Source organism: Hemitrygon akajei, unplaced genomic scaffold (genome assembly GCF_048418815.1).
Source record: "Hemitrygon akajei unplaced genomic scaffold, sHemAka1.3 Scf000121, whole genome shotgun sequence".
Classification (NCBI taxonomy): domain Eukaryota; kingdom Metazoa; phylum Chordata; class Chondrichthyes; order Myliobatiformes; family Dasyatidae; genus Hemitrygon; species Hemitrygon akajei.
Window position 1 is genome coordinate 195,958 of NW_027332007.1, and position 16,661 is coordinate 212,618.

The window sequence follows — 16,661 nt, forward strand, 5'->3', positions numbered from 1 at the left end:
AAAAAAAAGTCACTCATTATAACGACATGGTTTCGGAACTGGGAAAACAAGAGAATTACAGGGACTGCAGGTTGGTACAAACCCTTTCTGATCAAAAAGCGCTTTTATGACAGGGTTTCCTGCCTTCCAGTGCCTCGACTGGCAAATCGTATTGCCGTTTAGAGGGTAGAATAGCATTCGTCTTCGTATGGTAGGGCGGAAAGTACAAGTCTCTCGTGATTTTTGTTTATCGCCCACAGGGAGGGAGGTAAATCTGCGAAAGCAACACGTGCACGACATGCTCAGGCAAAGCAGGAGGAGCCAACAGGTCAAACTTTCTTTTAACGATGAAGGAAATATTATATATCCAGCCTGAGCGGAATGAAGTTGTAGATTAGCGTTAGCATTAGGCGGAGTTATACACTGTGTGCGGTTTAACTCCTGTAAAGTCTGAAGCGTGGGTCCGAGTAGTTCAGGAGTTGCAGGGGGTTTGATGGTTGCGGTGTCATGAGGGGTTACGTTTGGCAGTTTAAATCGCTCATTCAGATATTCACTCAGAAACCCTCCTGTCGCTTTGTCCTTTGGACCATAATAGATGTGTTCAGTTACAGAAAGAGTTTCTGCTCTGTTACTCACGGAAAGGTGATTGCTCGGCTGAGATGTTTCAGTGTATCAGGCGGTGCAGTGTAAATGCATCAGAGTTTGGCATGTCAGGATAAGCTGTCGTTGGTTAACATCTTAGTCCAAATGTATTTTCAATTCTCTGTATGGCAGAGCAGAGCTTCTCTGCAAGTCTACTCTACCATGTGTCAGGGAAAAGGGAAATGAAATAAGTTATATTGTCTCCTGATTTTTGCCTGCACCTGGTTCCCTCTCCAAAGTCACCCTGCTGACGCTGCCCCACACGGGCAGTCGAACACGGTCCCCTTTAACCACGTCTCCATGGTAACGGAATATCCACCATTATCGTTTCCCCCTCTATTCCCCTGGGGAATTCAAACGCGCTTTGTACTTCAGGCCAAGTGGGTTCCACACATCAACTTTCAGAACATCTGAACATTTCCAGGCACGGAGTTATAAATTTCACAAATTTGTCCCAGAGCCCGAACTTCATACAGGGTCTACAGCCCAGTTACCGCGGTGGTGCCAAACATAATCTTTTAGACATGATGTAACAGGATCGAGTTCTGAATTCGCTTCTTTTTATTTCTCCCCGTTTCCTGTTCCAATACGCAAATTAGTCATGTCCATTTTTTAAGACACATCGACGGTTCAGAAGCGGCTCAAAAAATGGGCTCATTTTCCTTGCATAGTTCTTTGTCTTGCCGTTTGCCCCCCTCCTGCCCCTCTGCTTCGGTTGCCTGAAAGTTATCAGGCGGGGTCGGGGTGTTTGATTCTGTCGTGTAGCTTCTGCTGACATGAAAACCTTTCCCAGACCTGATTCCGGCCTGGGCACAGACTGTCTAGGTGAGGATAGAGACTTTGAGATTCCTCACCTTTCTTTTGTTTGGACGTGGTTTGGACAGTCAGTCTATTTTTGTTGTTGTTGTTGTTGTTTCGCAGGTCGGTGTCACTCAGCTGCCTCCAGCACTTATTCAACTCAAGTCGACTTTACTGTCATTTAACAACACACATGCTCACCGACAAACACGACAATGTTTCTCCGACCCAGAGTGTAAAGTACAGCACACACACACACAACACACACAACATACAACCACGTATGACAGAAAGGACAGCATCCACCGATGAGCTGCGCACAAATAAACAAAGTTGCATAAATCAAAACACGTTATTATATAATCATAATCCCACGTAGGGTCTCCGTCTCCGCTACCAGTTTCTTGTTTAAAATATTTATTTATTTTTTATCTCAAAAGGCCCCGATAGTGCCACCGCCCTTGTGTCCAACCGCACACGCTACTTGTAAAAGGAATCACATACCTACAATACAAACACGAGGAAATCTGCAGATGCTGGAAATTCATGCAAAACACACAAAATACTTTTGGAACACAGCTTCTCCTGTCATTGGCCAGGGTCATGACGAACTCGTTCTTGTCTTTGCTGCCCTCAGTTTATCTATCGTTCGACCGTTATGTCGGAATCCTGCTCGACTACGCCAATTTGCCAAAAATTATTTCAAAATGAAATTCAGTACCAGACTTCAATTGGCGAATCTTTCATGTCGTGGAGAATCCGCGTCTGTGGAACTTTGAGGTACAATTGGAAAGCTTGTCTTTATAGCTAGTAGCAAAAAGCGCGCCAGACCTTCCCAGAACAGTGGAATTAGTTCATAATGTTCTTCTCGCGATTTGTGGCTCATCCGATTACACTCATCGCACTTGTGTAGCTCTGTTATCATTCTAAGGAGTAGCAGTGCCAAGCACGATATTCACCTGGAAAGTCTGCAATATCACTGAGTTACAGCAACATACAGCCCTGTAAAACTTATATTCGGAATTTTCATCCACGTGCAGGGAGGTTGGAGGTCAGACAGTGAGGGAGAGTGATGGTGGCGAAGAAGGCTTGGAGGGAGGGAGATTGTGGATGCGAGTTGGAAGGAGAGAGGTCGAGGGAAAGAGTCACCGAGACGGGAAGGTTTGTATGTTTTGGCAGCCCTTTACAGTGGGGGAACAGTAATCCCAAAATGCAATGCGTGAAGGAAAGCCCTCTAGCTCCTCACTGTACATTTTTTTTTCCTGGATTTTGACACACTTCCCCACACACCCTCTTCCCAAGCACCCCGGCTACGGAGTCTTTCTCTGCCCCGTTTCTCTGCCTGTCTCATTCTCGGAACAGTCTCTTTCGGTACACCCCGTCTATCTCTTCCCCAGGCTCTATTTCCCATCCCGCCGCACACTGAGTGCCCTCTCTTCACAGTGTCTCTTTCCCAACTCACCGTCTCGATACCGTTCCTATCTCTCTCCTCCATCCACCGGTGTCTCCTCAATCCTATCCTCGGCCCCTCCCCCACTCAGATCTCTCTACCCATCCGAAATCTCTCTCATAACCCTGGCCATCGCTCCCCACCAAATATCCCTCTCTCTCGATCTTTTCTCTGACCTCCAACTTCCTTCCCTGTGGATGAAATTTCCGAATATGTATGTTACAGGGCTGAATGTCTCTGTAGCTCAGTGACATTGTGGACTTCTGTGTTTTCCACCGGAATATTGTGCTTGGCACTACAACTCCTCAGAACGATAACACGGCTGTACAAATGAAGTGTAGGCAATCGGATGAGCCACAGATCAGGAAAACAACATTATGAACTATCTCCATTGTTCTGGGAAGGTCTGGCACGCTCTTTGCTACTAGACATAAAGACAAACCTTTTGCTTGTATCTCAGAGTTCCACACAAGTGGACTCTCCATGATATCATAATCAAATAAAAGATTCGCCAATTGACGTCTGGTATTGAACTTTATATTAAAAACAATTTCTACCCTTGGCGTAGTTGAGGAGGATTCCTACAAAAGGAGGTGGAACGATGGAGTATCTGAGGGTCGTAAAGGCAACTTCCAGTTCGCTCCTGTTTGAGCCTTCCTGAACCTGGACCACGGCCGGGAAGAAAGGATTGGATAAGTGCTGGAGGTACAAAAACGACATCAACATTCGTGACAGATAAAAATAGACTGACTGACCAAACGAAGTCCAAACAAAAGAAAGGGGAGGCGTCTCAATTCTTCTATCCTCACCTAGAGAGCCTGAGCCCAGGCCGGATTCAGGTCTGGACAAAGATTTATTGTTAGCAGAAGCTATACGACAGAATCAAACACCCCGACCCTGCCTTATTACACTCAGGCAACCGAAGCAGAGGAGCAGGAGGGAAACAAACGGCAAGGCAAAGATCTATCGAAGGAAAGGTGAACCTTTTTTTTCGGGTCGCTTCTGCACAGGTCGAGGGGACTGAAAAATGGGACGACTATAATTTGCGTATTAGAACAGGAAACGGGGAGAAAGAAAAAGACGTGAAATCAGAAGTCGGTCCAGTTACACAATACCCAAAAAAGAAATTATGATTGGCACCTCCGCGGTAATCGGGCTGTGGACTGTTTCTGGAGTTCGGGCTAGGGGACAAATCTGTGACATTTGTAACCCCTTGTCTGTGGACGTTCTGAAAAGTGTGTAGAGCTCACTTGGCCTGCAACACAAAGCGCGTTTGGATTCCCCAGATGGATCGAGGGAGAAACGACAATGACGGATATAACGTCACCATGGGGACGTGGTTAAAGGTGACCGTGCTCGGCTGCCGATATGTGGCAGTCCGTCCGCAGAGTGATTTTGGAGAGGGAACCAAGTGCAGGCAAAAATCAGGAGACAATCTCACTGACTTTATTTCCCGTTTCCCTGATACATGATGGAGTAGAGTTGCAGAACAACTCTGCGCTACCGTTCACATAGTACAGACACTGTTAAACTGCCCAACGACGCTTCACTATCTACGACAGCTGATTCTAACCTGCCAGCGCCTGATGCATTTCCATTGCACCGCCCGATACACTGAAACATCTCAGATCCGGAGATGCAGAGTCGGAGACAATCCATCATTCTGCTCTTCAGCCTGTCGGCGAGTTTCCTTCTCTGTTGGGCGACAACCACTCTGGTCTTCATTCTCATGCGATGCCTCTACACAGACCTGGAAATGTCTATTCGACTTTTTCAGGCACAGTTTTGGGGTTCTGTCATTCAGAATTTCAGCAGCTGCACGAATACATTTATCTACGGAGTCACCCAGACCAGATTCAGAGAGCAGTTGGAAGTTCTTTTGATCTCCCCCGCTACTTTTGTTTTGAAACATTTTAGAAGTCTCTACCGCTCGGTCGAAAGGGTCAAGTAATTTTGACATTCCGAAAATAAATCCACACCTGCTCTACAAGCAGTTGTTGTTGAAAAACGTTGTTGTTCCCAGCAGTTCAGCCATTCCATTAATTCAGTAAATGAGGTATTGTTATTTATATATAAGTTGTGGGGATAATCAGGTAAGGAGTTGTGAAAGGGAGACATGAATGCGGAATGGTGAAGAGGTTGTGGGGGTGAGTGTGGGTAGTGACCAGACGTTAGAGAAATCGATGTTCATGCCATAATATTGGAGGCTACCCTGACGGAATACAAGGAGTCAGTACTCGAACCTGTGTGTCGCCGCCTTGACAGTAGAGGAGGCCGCGGATGGGCATGTCAGAATGGGAACGGAAAGTAGAATTGAAATGGGAGGCAACCGCTTTTCGTGGCAGGTGCTCGACGAGGAGGAGGGGTCTTCCGATCTACGTTGGGTCTCACTGATATATAGGAGTTTTCAACGACCGAATACAGTAGATGACCGCAACAGACACGCAGGTGAAGTGTCGCCACACCTGGAAGGACTGTTTGGGGCCTGAGGGAGGGGGTGTAAGGGCAGATGTTGTGCTTGTTCCAGTTGTAATGATAAGTGCCAGGAGGAAGATCAGTGGGGAGGGACAAGGGAGTCACATAGGGAGTCATCCCTGCAGAAAGCAGAAATGGTCGGGAGTTGTATGAGGATGGGAAGATGTGCTCGGTGGTGGGATCCCGTTGGAGGTGGTGGAAGCTATGTGTAATTATGTGCAGAATGTGCATTGTGGTGCGGTAAGTGAGGACAAGAGGAACACTATCCGTGATGGGGCGGCGGGAGGATGGTGTAAGGGCAGATGTGTGTGAAATGGAAGAGATGCGGGTGAGGCAGCGTTCATGTTGGGGGAGAGGAAGCCCCTTTCTTTGAAGAAGGAGGACATCTCAGTTGCTCTGGAATGAAAAGCTTCAACCTGAGAGCAGACACAGAGGGGACGGAGGAGCTGAAAGAAGTGGTGGCTTTATTTACAAATGACAGGGTGGAAAGAGGGACCGTCCGGACTGCGGTGAGGCAGTAGGTTTATAAAATATACCAGCGTATAGACTGTCTCCGGAGATGGAGGCAGAGATGGAGAAAGGGAAGAGAGGAGTCGGAAATGGACCAGGAAAATTTGAGGGCAGGGTGGAAGTTGGAGGCAAAGTTGAATAAATGGACGAGCTCAGCACGAGTGCGGGAAGCAGCAACTATGCAATCGTCGATGTAGCGTTGGATGATTTCGGGAACGTTGCTGCTGTAGGCCTTGAACAGTCCGGGTGACTGATCCAACTTGATGCTTTCCAAATGCTCCATCACATCACCTTCCTTAATATTTACATGCTCAGGCTTTTCAGTCCGCTGTAGCTTATCCCTACATTCGTCAAGATCCTTTCTCCGTAGTGAATACTGAAGCAACGTACTCATTAAGTACCTCCCCTATCTCCCCGGTTCCATATACTCTTTTCCACGGTCACAATTGATTGGTTCTATTCTCTCATTTCTTATCCTCTTACTCTTCACATACTTGCAGAATGCCTTGGGTTTTCCTTAATCCTGTCCATCAAGGCCTTCTCATGGCCCCTTCCGGCTCTCCTAATTTCTTTCTTGAACTCCTTCCTGCTAACGTTATAATCTTCCAGCTCTCTATCATTACTTAGATTTTTGAACCTTTCGTAAGCTCTTCCTTTCTTCTTGACTAGATTTACCACAGCCTTTGTACACCTTTTCGGCTTCTCTGCTCCAGGACGAGTGAAAACAGCTTTTCCGGTCTAACCTGCATCTGAGGTCCCTTACCGGTGGAAATATTGCCAGGAATATTCTCGGCTACATGACGGAGACGTCCACATCCATCCTAAATTGACGGGACCAGAATTGGGAGCCACAGTCCAGCTGTGCCCAGCCCTGCTCCAACATCTTCCTGCTTCTGCCTCTGGGCTTCGAAGTGCCCGATGTCCCTCACTCCCCATTCTCTTAACGAAGTAGTGAAGCTGTCCAACGCATCACAAGCACATCACTTCTCGGAGTCAGCAATATCTACAGGAGGCCCCTCCTCAAGAAAGTGAGGTCGTCATCAACGGTCCCGTCACTCAGGTCATTCCGTCTGTCACAGCTGCAGTCAGACAGGACCCGTATGCGCGTCACGTGCTTTTGTCGTCATGCGGTAACCGCGCATTGTATTACAGAATAACGCAGCTATAAATTACAATAACTACAGTATCTGCAGAAATAAATTAAATATACCGTGCAGAACGAAATAGAAAAATACAGAGGAAGATTTCATCAGCGGATCGATCTCCATTCTCAATTCTGATTGCGGATGGAAGAAGCTGCTCCTGAAACGCTGAGTGTGTGTGGTCGGGTCCCTGTGCCCTCTGGGCGAGCGAGGGGAGTGGGGAGAGCTCTTTACTGATGGATACAGCTTTTTGAGGCATCGCCCTTTGAAGGTGTCTTGGGTGCTTGGGAGGCTGGTGCCTATGATGCAGCCTTCCGAGAAAAGATTTTCAGCAGACTGATCTGATCCTGTGCAGCGGCCCAGACTTTAGCAAGGACTGGATTCTAAGACTTGCAACTCAGAGCTCAGCTAAATTTTATGAGCATTCATAAGCGATTAGGTTAACCTCTGCATATCCAAAGAGTCTTAAGTTCTTCCACACCAAGGTGGAAATATCAAGTGGGCGATGGTCTGTATTTAACGCGAGAGGAGAGTAGCTTAGAGGAGATGCGCGGGGCACGTTTGTTTGTTTCACAGATAATGGTGGGTGCCTGGAAAATCTGTCAAGTGTGGCAGTCGGTAATACATTGTTGTTTACGACGTTGTTGGCGTAGCACACGAACACGCAGTGAATGAATGGAGATGGGTCATGTACAGTCAACAGAGTTTAGTCTCATTCGGTATCGTGTTCAGCGCAGGAGCAGTGAGTTACAGGGCTTGTTCCTGTTCTCTGCTGTCCATGATCCCAACACGTCCAGGTGATGTGTGCACATTGTAATATCAGTCTGTTCATCATCTTCTGTTCATTCACCCCCATTCATCTCGTTATTCTGCACTGATGGGTGTAACATAGAACACTGTATCCTGCAACACAGGAGCAACTCTTCCGCGCATCATGTCCCTGACGGGGGGAACATTCCCGGCTGTGCAGTGACGTAATCAGTGACGCCAAATTCTCAGGATTCTTCCATCAACCGCGTGCTGCAGTGAGCAGCTTTGGATGATTCCCACTCGCATTCCCACTCACAAACGCTTTCAGTGCTGCACGGAACAAGGCTGTCACAACTTTATCAATGAAAAATGCATGGCATACTGCAGAGCAGTCTGAAGTTGTCAGAAGAAAATCGAAATGAATATTATATTATTTATGAGTGGGAAATAACTCTAGTTAATTCATGGACAGGTGCACAATCCGGAATATGTGACAGAATCGGCAAACATAAGAGTGAGGAATACACGGCGGAGGGCGCAATTTAGAACTGTGAGAGAAATGTCTATACCCGGTGGGGGGGCGTCGTGATTGATAAGTTCGTGGCCGGAGGTAGACGGAGTCAACATTAGAGAACTGGTGCATTTATTTTTCAATGAGTTATGATGAGTTATTAACTTCAAACTTTCTGCATAATCACAAAGTGCTGAAATGCACGTGCATGTAACGCGAACTGTGTAATTCATCTCCTTCGAACTTATCAATCACCCCTGCTGTGGACAACTTCTGGAGGTCCAAGACGGCGACTTCTACAAAGAAGGAATCCGTACGCTTCACGACCGCTGGACTAAGTGTGCAAATGTAGGCGGGGATTATGTTGAAAAGTAAATGTGTTTGTTTTTCTAAAATAGATTCCTTCTACCTTAGCCCACGAACTTATCAATCACCCCTCGTAAATCCTGCTCAAACATGAAACTCGGTGCCTCTATGGGTTTTATTTCGATCAGTTTATTAATTTAGTTATGTACTTGTTTGATTAAATTAAATAAAATATTTATTTTCCTTATTTTCATTGGACATTTCAGAGATTGTTTTGTCAAACCACAGAAATATTACGGATCGACTGCTGTTCAAATGGCTCCATGTGTTTTAGCAAGAATCGCATGCAGTATAATGACGGGACGAATGGTATGTATGCCATGTGATTCTATTACACAGGATGTACCGCTCCACACAACCGTCATCATCATCAGTGCACTGTCTCTCTCACAGTTTTAACATAAACCAACTGCAGGAGACTCTTGTTCTAAAAATAGCTCAGGGAATACAGAATCTATTTTAAGAGTATTTTCTGAATTTGAGGAACAGCGGCAAAGACCGAGAAAGATACACCCGCTCACACTGAATCAGAAACTCACAGGCACAGGACTGAGACGACACCCGTAATACTCTAGAAGAGACGAACAGATAAAGAATGACACCCAAAATCCCCACTTTCACACTGTAGTAGAGACGGACAGATACAGAATGAACCCCACACTCTCACACTGTAGCAGAGACTGACAGATACAGAATGAAACCCACACTCTCACACTGTAGCAGACACTGACAGATACAGAATGAACCCCGCACTCTCACACTGTAGCAGAGACTGACAGATACAGAATGAAACCCGCACTCTCACACTGTAACAGAGACGGACAGATACAGAATGAAACCCACACTCTCACACTGTAGCAGAGACTGACAGATACAGAATGAACCCCGCACTCTCACACTGTAGCAGAGACTGACAGATACAGAATGAAACCCACACTCTCACACTGTAGCAGAGACTGACAGATACAAAATGAAACCCGCACTCTCACACTGTAGCAGAGACTGACAGATACAGAATGGACCCCACACTCTCACACTGTAGCAGAGACTGACAGATACAGAATGAAACCCGCACTCTCACACTGTAACAGAGACGGACAGATACAGAATGAAACCCGCACTCTCACACTGTAGCAGAGACTGACAGATACAAAATGAAACCTGCACTCTCACACTGTAACAGAGACTGACAGATACAGAATGAAACCCACATTCCCACACTGTAGTAGAAACGGAGAAATACAGAATGAATCCCACACGCTCACACTGTAACAGAGACTGACAGATACAGAATGAAAGCCACACTCTCAATCTGTAGCAGAGACTGACGGATACAGAATGAACCCCACACTCTCACACTGTAACAGAGACTGACAGATACAGAATGAACCCCACACTCTCACACTGTAGCAGTGACTGACAGATACAGAATGAAACCCACACTCTCACATTGTAACAGAGACTGACAGATACAGAATGAAACCCACACTCTCACACTGTAACAGAGACTGACAGATACAGAATGAAACCCACACTCTCACACTGTAACAGAGACTGACAGATACAGAATGAAACCCGCACTCTCACACTGTAACAGAGACTGACAGATACAGAATGAAACCCACACTCTCACACTGTAACTGAGACTGACAGATACAGAATGAAACCCACACTCTCACACTGTAACAGAGACTGACAGATACAGAATGAAACCCACACTCTCACACTGTAACAGAGACTGACAGATACAGAATGAACCCCACACTCTCACACTGTAGCAGAGACTGACAGATACAAAATGAAACCTGCACTCTCACACTGTAACAGAGACCGACAGATACAGAATGAAACCCACACTCTCACACTGTAGCAGAGACTGACAGATACAGAATGAACCCCGTACTCTCACTTTGCACCGGAGACAAGTGGGTATAAAATGAACTAGCCTTCAGCACCATACCGGCAACAATCAAGTAGATATTTAAACCAACAATCTCATATTATCCGTCTGAATGTCTCCCGTTAGTTGACTGTCTCTGCATTGCTGTCGTACTGTCTCACTAGTTATTTATTTCATGTGAAATGCATCTAAACTCTCTCTTCATTTTCAGCTTGAAGCCTACTGCATAATAAGTACTTTGCTCTCCAGCAGACTGAGTAATTACGCTATATTCTTCCAACTCACTATTCATTTTTTCTCTTGTTCCTGCAACGTGGTACTGCGGCTGTTTAAATATCTCTTCTGTTTCTTCTGTCCCTATACCGATGATATGATGGAATTGTAAAATAACCTGTTTCACGGGTACAGCAAGGGCAGAGAAAGGAACGGCAGGGAAATAAGCAAATAATTTAATACATGCACGTGTGTGTGTGTCTGTGTGTGTGTGTGTGTGTGTGTGTGTGTGTGTGTGTGTGTGTGTGTGTGTGTGTGTGTGTGTGTGTGTGTGTGTGTGTGTGTGTGTGTGTGTGTGTGTGTGTGTGATTATGATGGTTTCTGATATGACCTTATCTGATGATGTGACCTTACCTGGCGATCCTGCATTTATTTCTACAAGGGCACCTCTGAGGGAATGACAAGGAAACTGGTATTTTTATGTTAAAGCAGCAGATGAAGACCTCTTTGTACCGAGTGGAATCTATACTCGGCAGAGAATATTCTGTTCAATGATGCCGGTATTTACACCAGAGACAAACTTATTGATGTTTGCGCTCGTAACCCACAGGGCAGTGAATGGTCTTATCCGCCCATTATATTCCTACAGCTAACTGATCGCCACAGCATTTCGGCCTCTCACTGTTCCTCAGGTAGATTCAACAGAGAAGACAGTTTAAGAGATCGGGGGTGGGGGGGGGGGGTATACATGGACAGATCTGGACTTCAAGATAACGGAAATAATCATAATCATGGAGCAGCTGATCACAATGACGAGAACATCGATGTCCCTCAAGTCTGATGGGGAACTGGACAGGGTGTCTCTGTACACAGCGGGTATGTTTTATATCTGATGGCACATAGTGGGACGGGGTGGGGTGGGTTTGGTGTCTGATGGAGGACTGGGCAGAGTTTCCCTGTACACAGCGGGTATGTTTTATATCTGATGGCACATAGTGGGACGGGGTGGGGAGGGTTTGGTGTCTGATGGGGAACTGGACAGGGTGTCTCTGTACACAGCGGGTATGTTTTATGTCTGATGGCACATAGTGGGACGTGGTGGGGAGGGTTTGGTGTTTGATGGGGAACTGCACAGGGTGTCTCTGTACACAGCGGATATGTTTTATATCTGATGACACATAGTGGGACAGGGTGGGGTGGGTTTGGTGTCTGATGTGGAACTGGACAGGGTGTCTCTGTACACAGCGGGTATGTTTTATATCTGATGACACATAGTGGGACGGGGTGGGGTGGGTTTGGTGTCTGATGGGGAACTGGACAGGGTGTCTCTGTACACAGCGGGTATGTTTTATATCTAATGGCACATAGTGGGACGAGGTGGGGAGGGTTTGGTGTCTGAACGGACAAAGTGGAGCTGCTGTGTAAAAATAAAATGAATGTCTGCAGGAGGAGACAGGGAGGGGTTTTCATGCGTCCCTGGTTCCAGAACACACTGAGGGGAAACCGGGTCTATTTGTAGATGAAACAGCAGGCGTGACAGTGAAAACTGCAGAAAATGCTGGAAACATCGATTCCGGAATGTTTGTGGAAAGAGAACCACAGTGAAAGTTTCAGGCTGGAAAATGGGAACAGTCGTCAATACACCTGTGGAATGTTGGAAATAGAGCCACTCATTGCTCACTTACTGGTCTCATTGCACATTTTGCTCTAATTGCACAGAGGGATCTGACTGAGGTAATGCCAATGATACTGACGTGTTAATGTTACATTCCCACAGCATTCACACCTGAGACACTGCCGGTGATGTAATTTGTTTGTTCAATAACAATGGTGGGAGGTGGGACCTTGTCACTGGAGATCGATCCCCTGTATAAATCAGAGCCTGTTGCAGTACGTCAGCCCAGAGTGTCTTGCCGAGCTGTGGAATTCAGAGCAATCGCGTTCACTGCGTCACTCAAATGGAATATCCAGTAATCTGGCGGATTGAAGACATTTACTACCCTGTTATTTCAGCCGTTGGAATTCCCGGTAAGCCGCCGTCACACCTGCAAACGGCAGAAACTGAGAATTAATTCCGATGTTCTGAAGTGTTTCTGTCGCTACTTGTTTCCACAGCCACCTGCCCAGTCCCCGCATTTCAGTCATGGGCGGAAGGCGCTGACAATATTAATCCCATTGCTTTCGTAGCAGGCAGCGCTCCATATTGGAGCCGAGATGCTGCCTTTGACTGAAATCCTCTCCGCTATCTCGATATCATGTAATAATTGTGAATCGAAATGTCTGCACAGGAGGACACCGGGCTACACTGCATCCGTGGGAGCCAGCCGACCTTCTGTTCTGTCAGTATGAATCGACTGTGAATTGCCTGACTGGGTGATGGAACAACGCGAGTGGCTCATTTATGTTAGAAATATGAGCAGAGGGAACCGCCGATGTGGATTTCATTTCATTCCCGTGCGTCTCAGAGCCAGTGATGCTGATATTTAATGTCCATCCCTTACTGCCGCCGTGAAAGCATTTAAACAGCAGTCCTCTCGTCGGTTTGGGAATTCTTCCAAATTTAACGCATTTACGAAACTCCCGGCAAGTTTTCTGTCAGGCGTCTTCATATGTTCAGCGTCCGGTATCGAGCCTTTGAGGCAAAAAAAAAAACCATTATAAGATCTAATCTGATTCTATCACATTGCTGTTCTATTTCCCCGACGAGTCAGTAATCTGTCTGCTCCTTTCCCTCTCTCTTGCAGTTAACCTGGTGGCGATTGTTATCCTGTCCCGAGGAAAGTGCGGTCTCTCCAAATGCATCACTCGCTACCTGCTGGGAATGGCAGCGGCCGATCTCCTGGTCGTTATCTCTGACCCTCTGCTGAAGTGGACTGTTCTCATATACTTCTGGTCTTCCTTCCTCCATCGAACTCCCGTTTGCAGGGTCGGTCATTGCCTGCTTATAGGAAGCACCGGGGTCTCTGTCTGGCTGACAGTTGCGTTCACCTGTGACAGATTTGTGGCCATTTGTTGTGAAAAGCTGAAAACAAAATATTGCACCGAAAGAACGGCGGCTGTGGTTATCGGGACAGTGAGTGTTCTGGGCTGTTTAGAAAGTGTCCCTTTCTACTTTACATTGGAGCCTAAGATGCTAATTAATGGAGTTTTCTATGGCTGCTTGACCAAAGAGAACTTCTCTACGTCCCCCACGTGGGTCGCACTTCGCATGATACATCGCATTTTCATGCCTTGTCTCCCGTTTGTTCTGATTTTATTGTTCAATACTCTGACAGTCAGACGGATTTTTTCCGCCAATAAAGTCCGGATGGGGTTCCGGGGCCGCAGTAACGGAAAGAATGACAAGGACCCGGAGATGGAGAACCGAAGGAAATCGGTCGTTTTACTATTCAGTATAACTGGTAGTTTTATATTTCTGTGGTTAACACTGCTGGTTTCTGATATTTACGTACTGATTGCAAACATCCCTCGTTACTCGGCCACGGATCCGATTTATATCGCAGACTCCACGGCGACGATGCTGCAGATCCTCAGCTCCTGCACCAACACATGTATTTACGCCGTGACGCAGAGCAAGTTCAGAGAGGAGCTGAAGAACGCGGTGAAATACCCGCAGAAACTGTTAACTAAATTCCTTAAATCATAGAGCGACTTGTTGGTTTCTGCCGGAGATTTAAGTCAAACACCATGTTTCCTGCATAATCTATCCACTTGCCGATATGTAGAACCATGGGTAACAACTGAGCGCTGTGAAATACGCATGCGTTTTGTGATGATATATTTCACTCGCTGTTTACCCCGGACGGGTGAAATGTGTCCTTCATCAAATATGTAATATGTAGCGGTCACCACAGCTGTAATTCACCCCGATGGAGGGTCTATAGTCGGTCCCGCCCGTTTTATTTTAATAATCTCCATCGCATCTGATAGAGTTTTGCTCTGGGTTGGTCCAGTGAGGAAGAATCCTCTCCCTTTTCTCCATTCTCTCCGTTGTTTCTGATTCACCCTTTTCAGTGACGCTCACAGTGTTTTACTCCCAATATCCCTCACGTTGTCCTCGCTCACTCCTTCCCCCACGCCGGTGAGGGGAACGTGATCAGACTGAAACATAGCGGAGGTGTGTGTGTGTGTGTGTGTGTGTGTGTGTGTGTGTGTGTGTGTGTGTGTGTGTGTGTGTGTGTGTGTGTGTGTGTGTGTGTGTGTGTGTGTGTGTGTTCCTTTCCATTTCCAACTCCTTTTCCATCTCCGGACTGCGTCCGGTCCCGTTCTGAACAAAATTTAATCTCATTGCAGAGTAATGATTTTCACCGTGAGGGAGACATGATCGAGCTTGAACAGAGCGTGTGTGCGTTATTTTCCTTCTTTTCCAACTCCATCTCCATCTCCGACCTGCTCCCTCGTTGTCCCCGCAAATCTCCGGCTTTATCTCTGTTCACATCCCGAGGCTCCGTCACAGTCTGTTTCTTTCCCTCTGTTTCCCCCTGTTCTCTTTTTCTCTCTGACCACAACTTCCGTCCGGTCGCGTACAGAGCAAAGCAAATGTCATTGCAGGAACGTATGTTTATATTGATCATCAATGTACGCTTAAATTTAATCAATTTCCAGAGCCACGGGAAAAAGTTATTTGTTTATTTTTTCTCTCTCGAACTAACTGAGCTCTACCTGGAAGTTTTATCGATGCATGAAAAATAAAAGAATGATACTGGAAATCCGAATTGAAATTACTTAAATTGATGTTGTACCGCTTTCTGACGGAACATTAGTCACTCTGTTGCATTTCCAGTTCCGTCTCACTGATGTCTGTCCTGCCACCGATCAGCGTTACACAACACCGGTGATTCTCCTCGCCCGGGGTTGACGGAAGTAAGAGTCGACACGACAGATATCTTTCCGAGCGCAGGATAGATTTATGCGCCTCGCGTCAGGTATTACCAACTCAACGCTTTATCATAAATAATGCTTCCAGTGATACTTAAGGATTGTGTCCCATCTCCGGCCACCGTGAACACAAAAGCAGCGTGAATCCCAAGCGACGTCATTCTAGTCTTGTCCAATTTAACTCCCAATCAGATTGACTGGCTTAAAGACTGCAACATAATTGCCTGGCAAGATTAAATGACAAGAGCATCGCGTTCCGGAGTTGGTAATGACCTGGGGTTAATTTTTTCTCGTGTAGGCAGCGCAGTTTCTAATGTTGTTGACTGTTGTCCAAGTGTAATCGCAAACTGGAGAACATCTGCAGACGCTGGAAATCAAAGTAATACCCACACAATCCCAAGGAGCTCAGCAAGCCGGGCAGAATCTGTGCAAAAGAGTAAACAGTCAATGTTCCGGGCCGACACACTTCATCAGGGAGATCCCATTTAATAGGATCGGACGTTTCTACCATAATTATATGTATGAGGTGATGAGCGACATTGATCGTGTGGATAACCCGTGGCTTTTTCCCCGGGACAAAATGACTAACACGTGGGGTATACTTTTAAGGTGCTTGGAAATAGGTACCGAGGGAATGTCAGAGTCAAGTTTCCACACAGGGAGTGTTGGGTGCGTGGAATACACTGCCGGCGGCGGTGATTGAAGTGAATACAATAGGGTCTTTAAGAGCCTCTCGGACAGGTACATGGAACTTTGAAAAGTAGAGGTCTATGCACCAGGGAAATCCAAGGCAGTTTCTAGAGTGGGTTTCATGGTGGGCATAACATTGTGGGACGAACGGCCTGTAATGGACTGTAGGTTTCTATGTTCTATGTTTTTTTAATTGTAGTATCGGCGACAGATGATGATGTTAGACACCCAGGCATGCCTCTCACAACTGCTGGTAATTGTGCAGAGCACTATGCACTGGGTTCTCTGCGGTCCCGTGTCGTTCTGATAAATTGCCATTAGTAAACCCTTCACATGCCATCCTGCTAATCGCCCTTA